This window comes from Leopardus geoffroyi, chromosome D2 (assembly GCF_018350155.1).
Source record: "Leopardus geoffroyi isolate Oge1 chromosome D2, O.geoffroyi_Oge1_pat1.0, whole genome shotgun sequence".
Lineage (NCBI taxonomy): Eukaryota > Metazoa > Chordata > Mammalia > Carnivora > Felidae > Leopardus > Leopardus geoffroyi.
This window is the reverse complement of record NC_059334.1, coordinates 60,300,338-60,320,287: the sequence shown is the minus strand read 5'-3', so window position 1 is coordinate 60,320,287 and position 19,950 is coordinate 60,300,338. Positions and strand designations below refer to the sequence as shown.

Below are 19,950 nucleotides of genomic sequence, written 5' to 3'. Positions count from 1 at the left end.
ATGTCTCTGAGGACATATCACTCCACTCCCCGGGAGGGCCCATAGGTAGTTGGTAATCTACCCGTCTCCCCCCACCCCCCACTCCTGTCCCCTACCAACACACACACACACACACACACACACACACACACACACACACACGCATGTGCGCGCATATTCACACACACACATAAATCTTAATTGTGTCCAGGGCTTTTTACAGCGTTAATTAATCATATTTAGGGCTGTTTCCAGCTGTTGCTGAGGGAAAGAAGGTCCCATATGCCTGTGACTTAGGGTAAATCCAATCAGACAGAGGAGTTCTTTGATTCTGGAGAAGCAAAGCATGGGAAAGACACCTCTAATCCCAGAGCCTCTCAGATCCCTGCCTGTTGCCTCCCCCATCACTGCCTTTGCAAATTGATCTGGGCTAGAGAGAGGGAGGGGCTGGGGGCTAGAGACCAGAAGGGAGGGGTGACGCCCCCCCCACTTCCAGCACAGGAGGGGCGTGGGAGGAGCCCTGCTTGCAATGGCAGTGGGTTGACTCCAATGAGGGCCTGGGCCCTCCATGCTGACTTGGAGTCCTGTACTTGGGCCATTTAGTGGGCTCGGGGGAGCCCATGACTCCTGAATAGCCACCGGGCCCAAGAGTTATTACAGGAGGCTGGGCCTGGACTAGTCAGACCAGCAGGTGGGCAGCACTGACCTAATTACAGTTCTGCACAGCCGGTGTGGTCTGAGCAAGGGCCTTGCCCAAGCCTTTTTCTTCCCTGTGACTTCTCCCGAACCCCAGTAGCATCTCTCCCGGCTCCCTCAGGCTCTCACGTATCTCTGTTTCTGGGTCTGAGTTTCTCTCTCTTCCGAGGGCTCCATAGCATGAATCTAATCTCTTTCACTGGTGTCCGTCTCAGTCTTTCTACTGCCACCTTCTCTAAATCCTAGCCTACTACCTTGAATCTTCACAGAGATGCACTTTAAGATAGAGAGACATCTTAAGGGGAGGGGGCCAGCCTGGCTGCTGGCTGGTGCCTATGACCTCTCTGGTTTCTGCTGGTAGCCCATCGGAATTCACACAGAGCAAAGACAAGATGGGGGGTGCGGGGAGGAGGGAGAGAGGAGCTGCTGGGGATGGAGGCAGCAAGGGACTGTCCTACCCCTTAGAGGCCCGGATGGGAGAGGGAGGACTCCCCAGGAAGGAGAGTGAGGGTGCAGGGCTGTGAGAAGGCCAAACAGACCAAATAGTGGAGACCTTACCCTCCCCTCTGTGATGACCCCACCTCCGCACACGCACCCCCTTGTTGAGGCCTTCTGGGTCCTGGCCTAACTGGGCCTAAATAATTGAGGAGCCCATTACAGCCTTGCTGTTTCCTCACTGTCAAGTGTAAACGCTGCACTGGTCGGGTGGGGAAATGGGGCTAATTTGAATTGATAATAGGAAACTCGGGGAAAAGTCATCTATAGTGAGTGAGGAGCGAGCAATCCCCGAGCAGATGCTAAATCTTGTATAATGAAAGAATCTGCCGATGTCAATTATGTACGAGCGTCTTTGCAGTGGTTGGAGGCGGTGGGCGGGCGAGGGAGCGGAGGGCTGGGTGCATCCCATAAACCCAAACACCCATCAAAGGCTCATACATATGGAGCGGCGGAGATTACGGCATAAATTTGAATGTTATGAATGTGCATGAGGGACAGGCAGGAAACCTACCTCATAAGGGGGTAGGAAAGGAACAGTTTTTCTGTGCATGTGTACAAGGGGGCTTTTGTCCTCTTGGTCCCTCTGCTGTGTCTCCTCTCTCTCAGCTGTGCCCCTTCTGCACCCAGTTGTGTGGCGGGATGAGAATGAAAGTCAGGGTCTGGAGGTGCCGGGCAAGGTAGGATGAGCTATTTTCCTGGATCCCGGACGTGGGTTCCTGGTGGGCTTTGGGCTCGAGTTGCCCTTGACCCATTTGGAGTGTTTCCAGGAGAAGACCTAGAGATCGATATGGCCAGAGATACGGAGGCATATTTTGGAATATCTGTGATGCGAACACAGCTTTCCCTCTCATCTAATGGAAGAGACAGACCCACAGAAGTAGTGATACCCGCTCTGGAACGGGCAGAGTAAGCCTGGAAGACAGTCTAGAGGAAGAGGTCACAAACTGTGCTATAAAGAGGGCCAACAGCTCAGAATGACAACAGCAGGGGCCCATCTTCCTGTTCCCGGGTACAAGTCCACACCACGGATGGCAGTGTGTGCTTGGGAGTGTGTGCAGGGCCCGGACCCCTCCATCAGTGCCCAACCTGCAGCCGCTTCCTGAGAGCACACTGTGATTTGTGGTGCGGGCCACCCAGGGACTTTAATCTTCACCGTGACAAATGCAATAAAAGGAACAATTTGGAGATCAGAGCTAAGGAAGACACATTTACAAACCCTTCCCCAAAGGTTGGATGGGGCTGTCACCATGTGATTTGTGCCGGAGATGAAGCAGGGAGGGGAAGCCGGGGAGACAGAGAGTTGGAGAAGGCGGGCTGAGAAGAGGAGGCATCACCACCTCTCCCCTCCTCACCCGCTCTGCTGGATCACAGTGGTGGGGGTGGGGGCGCTAGGCCAGGGGAAGGAGGACCAGACCCCAGGCCACCATTGCCTCCCTCCCCCCATCACTACTAGAGAGCACAGCTCAATTACCAGGAACAGGCCAGAACCATAAGCTTCAGAGATTCATCTCAGCAGTTCAGGGGCTCTATCTAGAGGAGGGGTTGGTGGGAGGAGGGAGGGAGGAGGGTTGGAGAAGAGAGAAAGAGGGAGAGGCAGAGGCAGAGTGGGAGAGACATTTTAACAGAAAGACAGTGACATCTCAGGTTGCAAAGGGAGCCTCTAAGAAGCCCCAGTCTGGACTAGGAAAGGAAAGGGAGGTTTTCCAACCAGGGCTCCTCAGGCAGGCGGATCTGGAGGGCTGTAAACACAGAGCATCAATAGGGCAGATGGAGGAGGGAGAACTTAATCTGGGAACAAATCTTTGGGGCAGGCGTAATGTGGGATCTGAGAACTAGGCTCGTGGATGGATGGCCAAGCGGTGGTACGGTCTGGGACCGAGGGCCACCCTTCCCCCTCGAAGCCTCTCTTTTCCTATCTGTAAAATGGGTGCTAGGCTAGATGGCTTATAAGGTGCCCGCTGCCTTACGTCTTGGATGCTCTGAGCACCAGGCTTCTTGACACCAACAGCAGGAGACTGGGTAAGGGAGAGAAGCGCCATCCTGCCACTCTCCCGCTCTGCCTCTCTGTAGCTGTACTGGCGTTTTTTTTTTAAATCTCACTCAAGGCCACATCTTAGAGCTCCCCCACCTAGCCACTGCCCCCATGCCAGCCTGACCCACAGCATGAGGACCGTCTTCCCGTGCCCCTCCACATCCAGATCTGGTCCTCATACCCACATAAGTAGGCCTGGTGAGTGCCTAGATGGGGGTAGGAGAAAAGAGACATCAGGAGTATGTGGGCGTGACCCTCATTCAAAACTCCCTGGGGAAGATTGGGAATCAGATGCAAACAATGTCTAGCTGTCATGGTCATGGCCCAGCGGGCACAGAGTATCTCCCCCAGATAGAATGGGCCTCTTCAGGGTGGTGACTCAGGGCTGGATCATGGCCCCCCGTGGGGAAGTGGGAGATAGGGAATTGGGGAGAGTGACGGCGAGGAATGTAAGGAGCCAGGGGAATGAACAAAAGTATGTTTCTAAGCATCAAACACGAAGGAGAGGAGCCTCTGCTTAGGAATGAATAGAAGGGCTTGTGGGGGTCAAGAACAGGCTGACTTCCCCCCTCTCTCTCCAACAGAGGGGCAGGGGCTGGATGTGTGAAATCTTCAAACCAGGTGAGTCCCTTGATATGGGCTCCATGGCGGACAGTGGGCACAAAGGAAACGGGATGGGGCAATTCCTATGGTCCTCTGCTGCCTCCCTCTGGGGGAGGGCAAGAGGGCAAGCTCTGTCCTCCTCCCAGCCCCGTGCAAGTCCTCTGGGTTCCTCTCCACTGCACCCACCCTTCCCCAGGTCCCTGATTTCTCCCCAGGTCCTCAGACCCTGTCCTCACACCTGACCTATGTCTGCCAGATCCCCAACCCTCATCCTGTAGAAGGCACTAGGTAAAAAGTAGACTAGTAAGTGACTGAAAGGGACTCTCTGGACTCTGGAATCTTCTCCATTTCCTGTCTCTCCTCCTCAGAGAAGGAAAAGGCTTTGATTTGACTCACTCATTTGCTTTCCCACTCCTGTGTGCTGGGCTGGGAAAGGGGAAGGGAGGAGTAGACCTGAGAATAGGCTCATCCCCCTGGGAGCTCCCAGTCTCCCTGGAGTATTACCCCGAGCCTAATCCATCTCTAAGGCCAAAACTAAACCCAAGCCCAGGCAGGAGTACGACAGCTCAATGTCCTCCAGTGCCCTTCCCCCACCAGAGGACTGGCCCCAGCTGGGCAACCCCCGACCCCCAGCTCTGCCTTTCCCCCACCACATTTAGTCTGCTCCTGAGGGGGCTAAGGCCCATGATGGTGATAGGTAAGGGAGGGTCAAAGGAGGTCCAGAAACGGCCAATGGGTCACACTAGCTCTAAGATACTTCCCCTCCGCTAGCCCTTGGGTTTAGTCCAGCAGACTAGAGATTGATGAGAAATAACAAAGCAGTCAAGGAGAAGGTCATTCTGCATTTGTATTCTGCTTCACGTTCACACACATTTGGCCTGTGACTTGTGACTCTGTCCACCTACCCAGCACATTCTTACACACACACACACACACACACACACACGTGTGTGCACACATAGAACGGAGTTCTGTCTAGCCTTAATGCTCAGATGATAAATCCTGGGGTTGGAACCAGTACAGCGGGTTTGGGGGTAAACTCACTGCAGGAGGCTTGGTAGAGTCAGCAGAATGAGCAGGGGTAGCAGGCACAGTGAAGGGCACTTTTGGGGGAGAAGTGGGATGGGAACACATGGGGGGCTGGAGGACAAGAGGCAATGGAGAGGGGGCCACGAAGTAGGGGGTTGGCCAGGGGCAGAGGAGGATGTCCCCAAAGGGAAGGGTGTGGGCAATGTGCCGCTCTAGCTGGTGACTGGTGGCTCAGGCACTGGGTATGCCAGCATACCCTGTCCTTAGTGAGAGGTGGGCCAGCTCAGGCTGCCAAAGGCACCCCAGAAGGCAAGCAGAGTCCAGGAGTGCTCTACGTATGATTCTTTTTCCCCTTCTGCTAAGCGGATGGGCAGGTGGGAGCTGGGCTGCAGATCCCCTTTCTAGATTCACCCACTCTCTCCAAATTCAAACACTCTCTGAAGAGATCCACCCTCCCACATGGAGCTTCCCTACCCCATCCGAAAGGGAAATCAGAACAAAACAGGTCCTCTCTAATTTGTTCCAAATCCTAAACTGGACAAGCTCAGGGTAGGAAGAGTCAAAGAGGTCATTGTGGCTTGCCACTCATCTCTTCTTTGCCTGAGCCTGGCCTTATGACCTCTTGCTCTTTAGTGGGGTGTAAGGTCAACAGGGGTGGGAAGATGGCCATTTTGACCTTGAGAGGCCTGCCCCTGTCTTTATCCATGCCCTGCCAGCTCTCAGTGCCCTTTGGAGGTTTATAGTCGTATAAATCGCACAGTCCCATGCCAGGCTTGGAGCCTGCAACTATAAATAGGCACGAGGTAAACAAGGTGGCAAATGCAGGGGCTTGCGACAAGACAGAACATCTGCCCCTCTTGCCTGGGCAGGGGCCAAGGCACATCCGTGGAAAGGGATATCTTCCCTCCCTTCTCCTCCCCTCTCCTCCCTTGCCCGTTGGCTTCCAGCTGCCTGTGCTCTGGGCTTCTAGCCTTTTCCCTCTGAGGTTTATCTTCCCAGACAGCTTTCTGCTGCAAGGCTTCCCTGGTCACCTGCCTTGTTTCTTCAGAGTCAAGACAGGAAGGGGAGTGGGGTCTCCATTAGAACAGGACCCTCACCGCCTTCCCCCAGCGGCTTCTCACAGTGTCCTGCAGCAAGACTTAAGGAGGTCCTGCTGCTGCTGCTGCTGGTCACTAGGGGCGCCTTGATCCTTCTCCATCCTCATAGCCAAGGTGATGCTAACATTTCTTAATTAGAAAACTTCGCTAAGGAGCTCTGGAGACAGCAGGCAAAGGCCCTCACTAAACACCCATCCCAGAACATAAAAGCGCACAGACATCCTGTCATTTCAACTGACCAACAGCTTCTTGGCCACTTGGATTTTCTCCCCGCGATCTCTGGGCCATGCAAGCTAAATTCTGAGCAGACTCTGGGCTTGAGACAATTTCGGGGGCACTGCTTTCTGGATCTACCCCTCCCTTCTCTCGGCCCCAGGGCTGGGCTGCTTTCCTGCCCTGTACTCTTCCTGGGCCCAGCAGGTTCCCAGCCTCCAAGAGTCCTCAGAGGCCCCACTGGCCCCACAATTATCTCTCTTCGTCTTTCTTGGAAGACTCTGGATCTTCAACCCTGGAATTCCTTCTTTCATCCCAAGCTGGGCTCTCTGAACATAGGCACTCGCCACTTTAGAATCACAGAAATAAGCCATAGAAAAGAATGAAATGTCCGATTTGCAACAACATGGATGGAGCTAGAGAGTGTAATGCTAAGTGAGGTAAGTCAGTCAGAGAAAGACAAATACCATAGGATTTCACTCATATGTGGAATTTAAGAAACAAAATAAATGAGCAAAGGGATTTTAAAAAAGAGACAGAGAGAGACAAATCGAGAAACAGACACATTACTATAGAGAACAATCTGATGGTTACCAGAGGGGAGGCGTGGGGGGGGGGGTGGTGAAACAGGTGATGGGGATTAAGGCGTGCACTTGCTGTGATGAGCACTGGGTGATGTATGGAAGTGTTGAATCACTATATTATACACCTGAATCTAATATAACACTGTATGTTAACTATACTGGAATTAAAATGAAAACTTAATTAAAAAAAGAATCACAGAAATTAGAGTTGAAAGATACCTTCATTTTTTCATTTTACAGATGAGGGATCTGAATCTTGGAGAGGTCAGGTGACTCTCACCACAGCCACACAGCTAACATTGGCTTTGTTGCTAAGGCTGGAAATGCTCCTTTGCAAAGGCTGGCTTCTCCAGCCAGGCTTCCAACTTCCAGTTCCTAATGGCTTCCTTTGCTCCCCAGAAACAGGCTTTCTTTCTTTCTTTCTTTCTTTCTTTCTTTCTTTCTTTCTTTCTTTCTTTCTTTCTTTCTTTAAGGCGTTTTTTTTCTTTTAAGCCCCTCTATGCCCACTGTGGGGCTTGAACTCATGACCCAGAGATCAAGAATTGCATGCTCTACAGAATGAGCCAGCCAGCTTTCTATCTTTAAAAGGTCCATTCTCTTTGGAGCCTGCCTCCAGCTGGCTTCTCATGCAGGGAGAGGAAAGAACAGGCTCTGAATCATAACAAATGATTGAGCCTTACATAGCTCTTTCTAGTGCTTTCAACTCCTCCATTTCCCTGGGTCCTCTCTGATGGCTTACTGGGCAGATGATCCTGGAAGAATGATTTTCCAGGATCCCACCTTGAAGTGAGAGCTGGAAGAGTGAGAGGCATCCCTCCCATTATGGGAAATCACTTCCCTGGCTGCTCTTTTTTTTTTTTTTCTGATGTCAATTTCCCAATTTTTTTTTTTTTTTCAATTTCCTAATTTAGAAGGCAGGGTGGGACCAAGTCCTGCTTCATGAATAATGTCTCCTGTGCCCCGGGCATGCAGTGCCCAAGTGAGCACAGGTGCACACACACATACCCACACACTCATGTTCTTGTTGACAACCTATTCGAGGGTTTCCAGACTAGGAGTGAGACCAGAACCTCGGGGTCCATAGGTAAAATGAGCCACAAGCAAGGGAAGACAATTCCAGGAACAGATTTCTGGGGGGCAGAAAGTGAGGACGCAGGTTCCTGTGGCTCACTGAGGGCAGAGGTGAGGAGGAGGCAAAGCTAACTGAGGTAAGTGGGAGTGGCCCGGCTCCCTGATAGCCGGGAAGGGTCTCCCTCCTCAGTGGGCTGTCAGGGTGAATGTAATTGAGAGAGGGAAGATGCTGGCGGGGGTCAGGCAGGGAGTCCAGTTACCTCAGAATACTCATATCCTACAGCTGGATTAGAGCTCCCAGATGCCATCTGGGAGGGCCTGAGATGTGTACGGGGCAGCTGGAGGGATGGCCATGATCTATCCAGCACCTGTCCTGCCCCCGCAGGCTGATGATGTAACAGTAGAACAATGTGGCAGAGGACAAGAGGGCTTTGGAATCTGGGGGAGGACTGGTCCAGCTTTCAATGATGTGGCTAGAATGAGGCAGCTGTTGTCTCTGCTCAGAGTTCAGAAGGAGCCCCTGCCCTTTCCGTGAGCACTCTGAGTCTGGTTACCCACATTAATACCAGCTCTTCAGTCATGGGATGGCTCATGAGGAGCTCTTCTTCCAAGAAAATAAAGCTGTCAGCTACATAGACTCTAATTAGATACCAGACAAGGCACAGAAAAGACCCTGCCTGGGACTAAAACAAAGCCCTTTCTATGAGGATGGGGGCATTCAAACACAGGACGATTCTTTATCCGAGGCCCCCCGAGCACCTACTCCCTCCTTCCCACACCCAAATCCCACCTCCCTGGTCTTCTGAGGCCCTTCACTTGCCCATGTACCTTCAGTTCAGGCCTCCCCCAAAGGGTTCCTCATTGAGGCCCTCTTCACACCTTGTCTCTCTGGAAGGCCTTATCTCGATCATTAATGACCCATCATTCTAGCCCTCAGAGACTTTCACCAGGATTCACTGCAACACCTTGGATGGGAACTTGCCTATAGATTTGGAGGCCATGATTATCACACTGTTCCTGGATGCTCTCTGCTAACCAGGCCCAGGAGGGAGAGACTGAAGGGTTGGTAGGACCCTCATCCCTCCAACCTGAACAATTTCCCTTCTGCTTCTTCCTCCAACCTCCCCGGATGATCAGGCCCTAGAAAAATGATCTCAGCACCCACTCTCTCACCTTTCCTGTTCTCTGCCCCTAACCTGAAAGCCGAGGTTGTCATTCTCCCAACTGTCCTTGAAAGCAGCAGTCATGTCTCACTTACTCCTGTCCCCCAAACACAAACCTTCACAAGTTCAGGTTCAATAAATATTTACTGCATCAGTCCTCAAACTTCTCCAATATATTTCGTTCTTTTCTCAGTATACAGTCCTGCCCACAATCCCCAACAATCACACACTTTTTTAATTCCCAAGGCAGCTTTTGAGGAACGGTACAGAGGCATTAACCTCTTTTAGTCCCAGATGATGGGGTGGGGGTGGGGGGGGGGAAGGCGGGAACGCACTGATGTCCAGGTCTGGGACCCAGAGCTGAGCACATGGCCCGCCTGCCTCCCCTGAGCCTGCAGGCCCCAGGCGGGATTGTCTCGCCTCACTCATCCTTGCCTCCAAGGCCTCCTCGCCTGTATTTATATACACTAAAGCCTCTGCCCGAATAAAACATCCATGTAAAATCCAATTTCCTCAGAATCTCTTTTGGAGCCTGGGCCTGAGATGGAGTAGGTAACCCTGGCAGTAACTGCCTGAACCACTCCTGCTGGCTGCAAAGGTGAGGCCCATTTTTCAATTATCTATCTGCTGTGACAGCAGCGGTCCAGCCACCCAGCCAAGGAAAGGGGGAGGGGGAAGCAGAGCCGGGGAGGAGGGAGCAAGAGGGCAAGGGCACGGTGGGGGAGAAGGAGAGGGAGAAACCCGGAGAGAGGCATGCAGGAGAGACCCTTGCACGGGGCACCCAGTAGGTGCTCAGAATTATTTGTAAAAAGAATGGACTGGAAGAGTAAATAGGGAGGGTGGGGGTGAGGCGAGCAGAGGGGGAGAGCTGGAGAGACACAGAGTGGGTGGAGAGAGGGAGAGAGGGCGGGAGGGGGAGAGGGGGAGGGGAGGCGAGCGTGGATGGAGCCAACAAGAGGCTCCTGTGTCAATCCGTGGAAACGGGAGGCAGAGTGATGCGGTCACAGCTCCTGCCATCAATATCCTCTAATATAAATGTCAGTGATGCTATTTTCCGCGCAGTCATTTCGCACACTGCTGATTACATTAACGTATAATGGAGGGGCGCCGGCTCCACTGCTTTCTCCCCTAACCCTCCCCCCGGTGATGTGTCAATAGCCGCCTCCATGAACAAGTCAATTTTCTGCAGGCTTGGCAGCGGAATAAATCTGCCCGGCTATGGGGAGAGCTGGAGATATTTATATACCCGGCTCCTGCCCTGCGTGTGCGCGCGTGCGTGTGCGCGGCGGGCGCGGGCAGGGTTGGGGGGAGGGTGGCGCGCCGCCGAGCTGAATGATTTCCAGCCCGGACTCAATAAGAGGAGAATTTAGAGCGGTCCCTGAGCTGGGCTCCCAGAAACAGCCTTACACGTTTATTTTCCTTAGCTGAACAGGAAAGGCGAGAATTATATGTGGATTTATAGGACAGGCGCAGCTCAACCCAAATGCTCCCGCTCCGGCGGGGGGTGGGGGGGTGGGGGCGGGGAGGGAGGTGGCGGCGGAGGGCGGGCCGCTGGGACCCCGGCTCGCGCTGGTGCTGGTAGGGGCGCACCCCCTCCCTTGCCGGTCGCTTTAATTACATTTGTTCTTGTCCTTCGTGAGGGCGAGACTTCGGCGCGGCCCGCGTGGGGGGTGGGGGGAGGCGCAGGCTGGGACTGCCAGGAGATGAGATGGGGGGGGTGCCGCCGGGAATGGGGGCATGGGGAAACCGGGAAGGGGGGCTGTCAGCTTCGGCTCAGAAGCGGATCAATAGTACGAGATCTAATGGGCTAACTGCCAAGCGGGCGCACCGAGGCGCTGCCCCGCGGGGGCCAGAGGGGGTGGGCTGAGGACGAGAGAAAGGAAGGGGGGGTAGGAGAGGGAGTGAGGACGGGGGAGGGGGGAGGGCAGAAAGAGTGGGAGAGATGCGGGGAGGAGGAAGAGAGAAAGAACGGAGAAAGGGACAGAGGGAGAACGGATGGGAAGGGACAGGACAGGACAGTCTTTCAAGGGCCCTCTCTTCAACACCCTTCCCTTCCCCCGTTCCCCCTCTCCCCAACGCTGGGAAGGAGGAACCTGTCCCGGAGCGACCAGACCGCGCGCAGCCGCCCGCCCCTATTGCCTCAACTCTGCTATCGAACCGCCAGGGGGCGGCGCGACCCCGTGCTGTCCCGGCGGACCTACGTGCCTCCAAGCTAGGGCTCAAGTGACCGACGCCTGGTCCCTCTGCGCGGTGCCCTCTGCCCTCTCCCAAGACCTCTCCGCGTGACAGGGGTGGGGGTAGGGCCTCTCGCCCCCTGCCCCCAACCCGAATAGAAGCAACCTTCTGGCTTTCATAGTGTTGACTGTGGCACCCGGGGACCCTGGACGGGGAAGTGCCCCAGGGCCTGGATCACCGGGCCTGGGGCTGGCCAGTGTCCCCCCAAAGATACCCAAGTCTGCGGCAGATGCGGCTTCGGAGGCGGTGTGGGGTTTGGGCCTTTGCATCCTGGTGGCGGAGCGCAGGCGAGTCCCCGGGACAGTCCTAGCAAGAGGGGTCCTTCTTCGCGTGCTGTGCCGCTGCTGGCCGCTAACGAGGCCAGCCAAGGTCGCCGCGGGATCAATGCCCAGTTTTAACTCTTTCGATTCCTGGCCCTTGTCTGACCCCTAATCTCTTGGACCCAGACAGACCCTTTTCTCAGCTCCTGTCTGTCCTTTCCCAAACTGAATGCGAAAATAAAAAGCAGCCCCACAACCCTGCCGGCAAATTCTGCCACCAAGTAAAGGGGAGATTGGTGGTGGCAGTTCAATGGTTCTCAACCTGGGGGCATATCAGAATTACTTGAGGGAGCTTTTCAACATAAACGTATCTACTCACATGCACTCATATTGTAAGAAGTGTGTGTGGACTGGCAGGGATTGCTGGAAACACGCGTTTTGTCAAAGCACCTCAGGTAATTCTGATATATTCCTACGTGGGCACAGCTTGAAGAAAGGCATTACTATTGCATATTTTTTCATGCTGGGTGTGGTAGCTCAGCCTGGGGTTGTTTTGTGTGTGTGTGTGTGTGTGTGTGTGTGTGTGTGTGTGCGCGCGCGTTTTGCCCTTGTGGAAATGTCCGTGCGTGTATTACTAGGTCCATGTCATTGGGAACCTGTGTCTTTGGGCAAGCATTGTTTTGTGTATCTCTTTGTGCGTCCTCTGTATGTGTCTTTGGTGTTATCAGCATTTATTGAGAGCACCCATTGTGTGCACGCTGTTGTACATGCCTGTCCTGATGAGAGCGAGTGTGGGTCCCCATGGTGTGTTTGTGTCGTGTTGGGCACCTCTCTGTGGGCCCCATTGTTGGGGCACAGCCATTGTCTCCATGTCACTGAGAGTGCGTGCTGGCGAGAGCTCATGACACAAATGGAACGAAGCTGATCTGCCCCAGAAGCAAAGGCAGCAATGACCTTCTTTTTCCAATTATATCCTGGTCAGAGGTGAGCGACCTCTCCCCACTGAGGCCGCTTCTTGTCATGCAAACTGAGCAGAAGGCTGGAGATTACAGGAATGCGACCGAGTCACGTGTGAAAACAATCAGCTATCAATGGGCCCAGATCAATGCCCCAGATTACAGATGAGCCCAGGGCAAGCAGTCACTTTGGAGTTTTTCCCAAGGAGGGGAAAACACACAGTGCACCCCGTTCACAGCCAACTGCCACAGTCCTGACCAACACCAGGAGAGACCCGCATGCGCTTACACAGCCTGGGGACAAGGAGGAAGTGGGCTGGGAAGAGCTGAGCAAATGAATGGCCAGCCACCCACTCTGAATTGGTGGGCAACTATTATTAGTAGTAGGCGGTTATTTTGTTTTTGCTAAAGATGCAACCTTTATTCAGCTGGTAGCGGGAAGTGTAAAAGCTTGTGTTGAGTGTTTTCTATTTTAAGTCTGGAGAGTGAGGATTCTAAGTGGGTCACAGGAGGCAGTGTGGGGATTTGGAGGAAACTCTCCTGTCAGGAACAGAGCGATAGACGGATCGTGTTGGAGGAGTGGCCAAGGAAAGTCTTTGGTCAGCTGTGGGCAGGGGGCAGGTGGGCAGCTGAGGGGCTCCTGGGTCCAGAGCATCTGGCCTCAGGACAACTTGAAACCAGGCTGTGGGGTGAGGGAGCTGAGCCTCTGAAGGGAAGGGCAGTCTTAACCACATATATGCTCTAGGATAACAAGCAGAGCAGAGAATTGAGCTGGGGAGGCCGGGACCTCTGAAGGGCAGGGTCATGAGGGGCCCACTTGAAGGGTGACTAGTCTTTGGAGGGACGAAGAGGCAGGAACTTAGGGGTGCTATATGGACTGGCTGAGAAGCCAAGCCTGGGTCAGGAACTATAGGGTTGAGGGAGACCAATGAGAAGATGGGAAGAGTTCTGGAAAGGCCTGAGGACCTCATCAAGTCTGGCTCCTATGTCAGCTGAGCCTACCTTGGTCCAGGAGTCAGTATGGCTGGGTCTAGCACCCTAACCAGCCAAGGTTGAGGCAAGGGGAAGTGTCGTGTTGTCTGTGCCCTTAGGATGTGACAGTCAGTCCTCTGTGGCCTTTAGATATCTTAGAATTCCTTTGGTGCACATTTATGGATGTCCTACTGTCTTCCCCTATAGGAATGAAATGATGGGTGAGAATACCCTTAGGGAGCTTACAGTTTAAAGCAGAATAAAGAATTTGAAAGAGTTTGAAGACTTTCATTTTCTTCCTTTCTCTCTCTCTTTTCTTTTCTTTCTTCTTTCATTTTGGAAAAAACAGTGCTGCCTAAGGGCAGACTGCCTGGATTCAGATCCCAGCTGTGCCATTTACCGGCTACAGTTTATGAGTGCTCAGGTTCTCCTCTCCATCTGTAGAATAGGGGTACTTGCCTCTTAGGATTGTTGTGCAAATTTTAGGCAAAGCCCTTAGAACAATGCCTGGACTCAAGAACCTAAGTGTTGACTTTTCTAGGTTTTCCTTCGGTTTTCTAGTTTTGGAAAAGTCCCTCTCTTGTGTCAGCAGAATTAGAGTAAAAAAAGGACAAGCTAATGGGGTGATTAGAAGACCTGAGAGGCTGGAGAGTGGGTTGGGGTGGGAGCAAGGACAGGCCCTGCTGGAGGATATGGGAATCCTGCCGATGGGGTAGCAGACAGGGCTAACTCTGCCCTACTCCCTGGAAGGGCACCCCCTGCTGGAGCTGCTTGCCCATAGCCTTCCAGGGGGCCTGCATGGGGAGACCTGCTGACTACCACTGGATAACCAACACCTTTGCTTTTCTGGGCTAGGCCCATCCCTCGGCTTCCTTCTCCCACCGCTTGACCTCAGCTACAGCAGCCCCCTCTGCTGGCCTCAGCAGGACTAGAATTGGGCCCAGCTTCTGCCCATCTCCCTTTCTTTCAGACAGTTCTGAGGTGAGAGAAGAGGTCACCGCAGGTCCATTCTCTAGACTGGGAGACTGAGAGCCAGAAGATCCCTGAACTGGGCCTACTTGTTTAATCAGACGCCAATAACACGTAGGAGAGATCTGTGCAGACAGTTGAGCAAGATGGTTAACCGTAGGCTGTGAGAACAGTCCTGAGTTTGAGTTTGAAACCTGATCCTGCCACTTATTAACGAATATGAATTTAGGCAAGTCACTTAACTTGTTTAGCCTCAGTTTTATCATCTGAAAAATATGAACAACAACACCACCTACTTTGTGGGGCTGCTGCGGGGGTCAAATAAGGTTGTGCCCTTCATCAAGTAGCACAGATCACCAAGTGATCCATCAGTTCTCCAGGAATTTGCCTAAGGAGGAACTTCCTGCGGTGATAGCACTGGCATCCTCCATGGGTCTTCGCCTTTGACTATGGGCTTTGGGGGACTTTACCAACCCAGGTTTGTTTGTTCAAGTCCCAAAGCACCAAATGGCTGGGCAGCTGCCAAAAACTGCTGCTTCATTACAGGATGGGGTGGGAAGGATGGAATGGGGGAGTCCTGGTACCGTGCAGGGGATAAAGGGTTAAGGGGGGGCTGGCATGGGAGTGGGTCACCCCCCTCCCCTTCCATTGATTATTCTCCTCTCCAGGTGTTTTTGTAGCTTTTTTCCCTCCCTTGGGGTGGGAGTGGGGGCTGCTGGGTCCACTTCGGGCTTAGTTATTGTTTTAATTTTGGTGCTGGCTCCCTGGTGCCTGGAGCAGATAATGAAAGAGGAAAAGAGAGGTCAGGGTGGTGCCCAGGCAGCAGATTTCTGCCCGTCAGACTGGGCCAGGGCGAGTGGGGAAGTGGGGGGGGGGGGGGTGTTAAGTTAATATCAATAAAGCAACTGGAGTCTCAGAAGTGAGGAGCTGCAGAGCCAAGCACAATGTCTTTGTGCTCTGGGAGCCTAAAGGGGCGTTTTGCCTGTCCACAATGAAACCTCAGAACGGGGCTGGGCATGGGGGTTGGGGGACAGTGAAGTGAGCGCACTGGCTGCAAGGGTACAGCTCAGCAGCGGCAGGAAGTGACAGAGGAAAAAGCAAAGAGCTGGGCAGAGAAGGAAAGTTGAACTATGTCGCATGATCTGGCCACTCTCCCTGGCTTTTCTGTCCCCCGGACCCTACTATATGTCCAATAACACTGGGGTAGGCTTGGGGGGGGGGGCGGTGGTTATGTGCTGTGGGGCTACCGGAGTTGGAGAAACACAGAGAAAGGAGTCAAGAAAATCCCTAATCCTAGGGATTAGGATCAAAAGCTTTGCTGTCAGGCAGACTTGAATTCCTGGCCAAGTTCTGCTTACTGGCTGTGTGACTTTGAACAAGTTACTGGACCTCTCTGAGCCTCTGTTTCCTCTTCTGTTAAATGGCACTAATACTCGTACTAACCTTATAGGGTCATTGACACTGTATGGAGAGAAGTCAGCACAGGGCCTGGCATGCAGTGAGCCCTCACTCCATGCTAGCTATCCTTATTAAGCCTGTTTTCCTCAGCTGTAAAATGGGGATATCAGCTGTAACTTCCCCGTAGGGGTCTTACGGGGAACAAATTAGATAAAGCCTGTAAAGTGCTTAGCACAATGCCTGGTACATAAATAAGCCTTCAATACATGTTGGCTGTTGTTATTATATTATTTTTATCTTTATTATTCCCTGCTGTCTTGGAACTGGTGATTTAGTTGAGCAGACTGAGGCCAGGCCACTCCCTTAGCCATCTGAAATATTTGGCTCCTTGCAGAAGGGCTTTCTGAAGCCCGGCCCCACTTGGAGAAGCCTCTGGTTTGTCTTTTATGGTCCAGGTGGTTCGACAGAAAGTCCCCAGGAACCGAGATGATTGCTGGCCTTGCAAGAGGATGGGACCCTTATGACCACCTCTGTCCCCTGGAGAAACATGTCAACAACATGGCTCTCTGTGGGAGGGCTACCAGGGCCTCCCTCCGATCCCCCCTGGAATTGAAGAGGTGTAGTGTTTGGATGAGGGTGCTCACCTGTTTCCAATGGGAAGGCTTAGTGGGCACGGTGGAGCGCTTGGGTCTCCGAACACCGAGTCCTTATCCCATCCACGCCCTTCCAATTCCTTCCCTCTCTCAAGGCTGGAGGTGGGGGTGGAGGCTGAGCAGATAAAAAAAAAAAAAAGGGTAGTTAATGTTTCCCACTTGACCTTTCTTTCAGTACCCCCCTATCCCACCCCAGCGGGGCAGTCAGGCTGAGGGGATGAATGGAGTAGAGGGCACGATTTTCACATTAATGGCAGCATATGTTGTGTTTATTGACACCGCAGGGTCGGTGCTTGTGGGGTGTGGGTGGGGGGGGGGGGGTGCCTAGGAGGCCATAGGCAGGAGGGGGCTAGGGGAAGAGGAGGCAGAGGGGAAGGCTGCCGGGGGTGGGGAGGGGGAGAGAGGGGAGCCTGGGGCCTGGGGGGAGGGAGGCAGGAACAATATTGTAGCACGAGCACACCAGGTGCTCGCTGTCAGCCCGAACAAAAAGGAAGAGTCAGCAACTCTGGGGGGGGGGGGGGCGGGAGGAGGAGGAGGCGGGAGGCACCGCCTGCTCCAGCCTCGCAGCCTCTCCCCGTTAACCCCTGCTCTGCCGCCGCAGCCGAAGAGGGGAGGGGCATCTGGGATCTCTCCCAGCCCGGCGCCGTTCAGAGACCCCACATCTCCTCAGTAATCTGGGTGATGTTGGTACCTCTGGGGCCAGGATTTCCTGTCCCTTCCTCAAAGCCCGAAAGGAAAAGAAGTCCGGCGCTCTGTTCCACCCTTTCTATAATGGAGGGGCTTCTGTGGTTCTTGGGAAGTTGGCAAACCGGAGTTTCAGGAGTCAATGACCTTGGGCTTCTGAAAGCAGCTGCAGGTGGTGGGGTGGGGGTGGGGCCGTGTATAGAGGGGTTTCAATGACGGGCCCTCCGCTGAAGGAGATGGGCTGCAAAGGTCCCCATAATTCCCCTCTCCATGCCCTGGCGGCAGATTTCCTTGCTTCTTGAAAGTCTTCCCAGGGTCATCCGGCCTGGGGCAGGGGGGAGCAGCAGGAGAAGGGGACTAATACGTCCCATAGAGATGGCTGTCAGTCAGCTGAGAAGGCTGGGCTTTCAGGCTCTTTAGTCCATAAAGCACGCGGGCTGGGCGGCTCATCACCGAATATTCAGGGACGGGGAGAATAAATAGCAAAGTGGGCTCCCCGCCCTGGACCCCCATGCTGGAGATGGCTCCTAGTTTCCTGGCTGGGGAGCAGAGCGGCAGGTGTCTCCCGCCATCACTGTCCTCCCCCCTGCCCCCTTTCCCCTTCCTGCAGAGCACTGAAGGGAAGCCAGGTGCTCAGAGTTACTGGACCCAGCTTCCAGCATCCTCGTGCTCTGGGGCCCTCCCTAGGGTTCAGGGTGGTGGTGCAGGGGAGGACGTGAGGGAGGAAGGAAGGCAGGGAAAGACAACCTGTGAGGGGAGAATGGGGCACGGGGACGTTTACTTCCATTCCCTGAATGTTGGTCTCCTCCGGAGTCTGTGACCTGACATCCTGGAGCCTTCCATCTGGACATTAACTTTCCTCCTAGCTATTCTGTTCTAGAGTCCATGTCTTGGTCACTCTGAGTGTCCTAGATCCCCAGGTGCAGGGGAGGGGGGGACACCAGAGGAGAACGGAGTGTCCTTTCCATATCCCCACCCTCCAGCCCCACCTCCGTGCAGCCACCAGGGGTCTCTGAATTGAGACGCAGAGGCCTCTGTGGATGTCCCCTCCCACGGGGACACGCCGGGGCACTCCGGCCTGGAATCCTCCTGGACACCGTCCTCTTGCAGAGAGCCGGAGGCAGCCGTCGCGCCGCGTCCTTCGGGACGGCCTCTCCCTCGTGGGCCTACGAAGCCCGGGCGGCTCCGCCCCGCTCGCCGCTCTCACCGCGGCTCCTCCCGGGGCTGCAGGCCCGGGCCGCGCCCCCCTTCCCCGGCCCTCTCGCCGGGCTCCAGCTGCGCGCGGAGCGGTCCCGGCTCGGCTCCAGCTCCTCAATGGCCCTGCTCCCCCATTACCCTGATGTCGGCCCTTCTCCCCCTCGGCTTTATCGGCTCTCAGCCGGCTCCGCCGGGGTAATGAGGGCCCTCCTAATTACCATTGCAGAAACTCCACTTACATTAACAGCTCCATCCGAGGCGCGGCAACATCTGCTGTGCGCAGGCAGGCGCCCCTCCCCCGCCCCTCGCTCCCCTTCCCTCGCCGCCCCCTCTTTCCCTGTCCTCTCCCCCGACCCTCCTCTTCATCCTCTCTGCCCCCCCCCCCCACCTTCTCTCCCCTTCATATCTGTTCATGCCCTCCGCACCACACTGCCTGCCAAACCTTTTCAAACTTCAGCATCCCGGGATGAGAGACATCCACGTAGAGACAGGGCCTCAGAGGCACTGAGAGATGGAGACACTCAGAGAGGCCAAGCCAGAGTTCCAGGACACCCCAAAACTCAGGATCGCAGAAGTATGGCCGGGGAACCTGGGAACAAATAGAAAGTGGAAGCATCAGAGATTGTGAAAAGATGGGGCCAGACTGCCTGTGTGAGGAGGGGGCGGGGGCTCCCCTGTCCACTGGTGTGGAGAGGTATGTGCGCGCTGTGCACATGCGTGCATGGAGGTGCCATGGACTGTGCGTGCTCATTTACTTAAGCACCGTGGGTGTGAGCACATATGTGCGCATCAGGGTATCTTTACGTGCATGTATCTGCAGGCTTTCACGAGCCTACCTACGATGCATTAGCATCCTGTATGTAATTACATTTGTCTGTATGTATTTTGACGCTTGCATTTTGCAAGCGTGCATCTCTGGGTGTGTGCATACACTTGCCTGTCATCTAGGAAGTACTGCATGCGTAACATCCAGTGTGACTGGTGTACATACATGATCTGTGTTCAGAGTCATGCGTGCGCCATATGGGCCTCTGGGTGTATTTGCCTCTCTGCGTGCCTATGCATGTGTGTATCATCTGTGTAATTATTTGATGACAGTGGGAGCACGTGTGTGTTCCTGCTCCGTGGGGGATGACAGGCAGTTGGGAAGACGCTGAGCCCATTTTATCTGAGGTTAACAGGGGTCACACTTCACTCCTGGAAGTCCCCCACCCTCCCCCCCCCACCCCATACAATTAAGCCTCAGTGTGGTGGAAAGACAGCCAGCAGACATTAAGAAAGGTCAACAATATTATCAGCTTCTAATCCAATTAGTTACTGTTTATTTGGAAATCCAGCTCCAGGTCAGCTTCGAGGAAGCAGGCCTGGGAGAAAGGAGGGCAAGGGATGGGGACAGCCTGAAAGAAACTGTCGGAGGTGGCCAGGGCTGTGGCCTGCGTGGCCCGGGGCCGGGGTAGAAAGGAATCCCCCCAAACACCATCTAGTAATGCACTTCCTGCTGGCTACATGGAAGCTGGGTAGCTCTGGGGAAGGTTCTGGGCTTCACAGGAGGGGCCAAGATCTGAGGTTTCATCTCCAGAGGTTGGGGTGTAAGAGAAGAGGGGTTTTCTCCCTCCCCTGGGAGACTTCCTGCCTCTTTAAAGCCCTGGGATCCCAAAGAG

At 54.2% G+C, this 19,950-nt stretch overlaps 1 long non-coding RNA gene across 2 annotated transcripts in view; it reads right to left on the bottom strand.

Annotated features, from left to right (window-relative positions):
• LOC123576979 overlaps window positions 1–18,874 on the bottom strand; it is a 38,700-nt gene extending 19,826 nt beyond the window's left edge. The window contains exons 1-3 of one of the 2 annotated variants that reach the window (XR_006701669.1): window positions 18,732–18,874; window positions 16,400–16,523; window positions 15,592–16,292 (exon numbers count right to left, since the gene is read on the bottom strand). This is a non-coding gene — a long non-coding RNA (uncharacterized LOC123576979). Of the gene's footprint in view, window positions 1–15,591; window positions 16,293–16,399; window positions 16,524–18,731 lie in introns of those variants that run through there. The other variant, XR_006701670.1, reaches the window with a different exon arrangement.
• Between the last annotated feature and the right edge of the window lie 1,076 nt (window positions 18,875–19,950).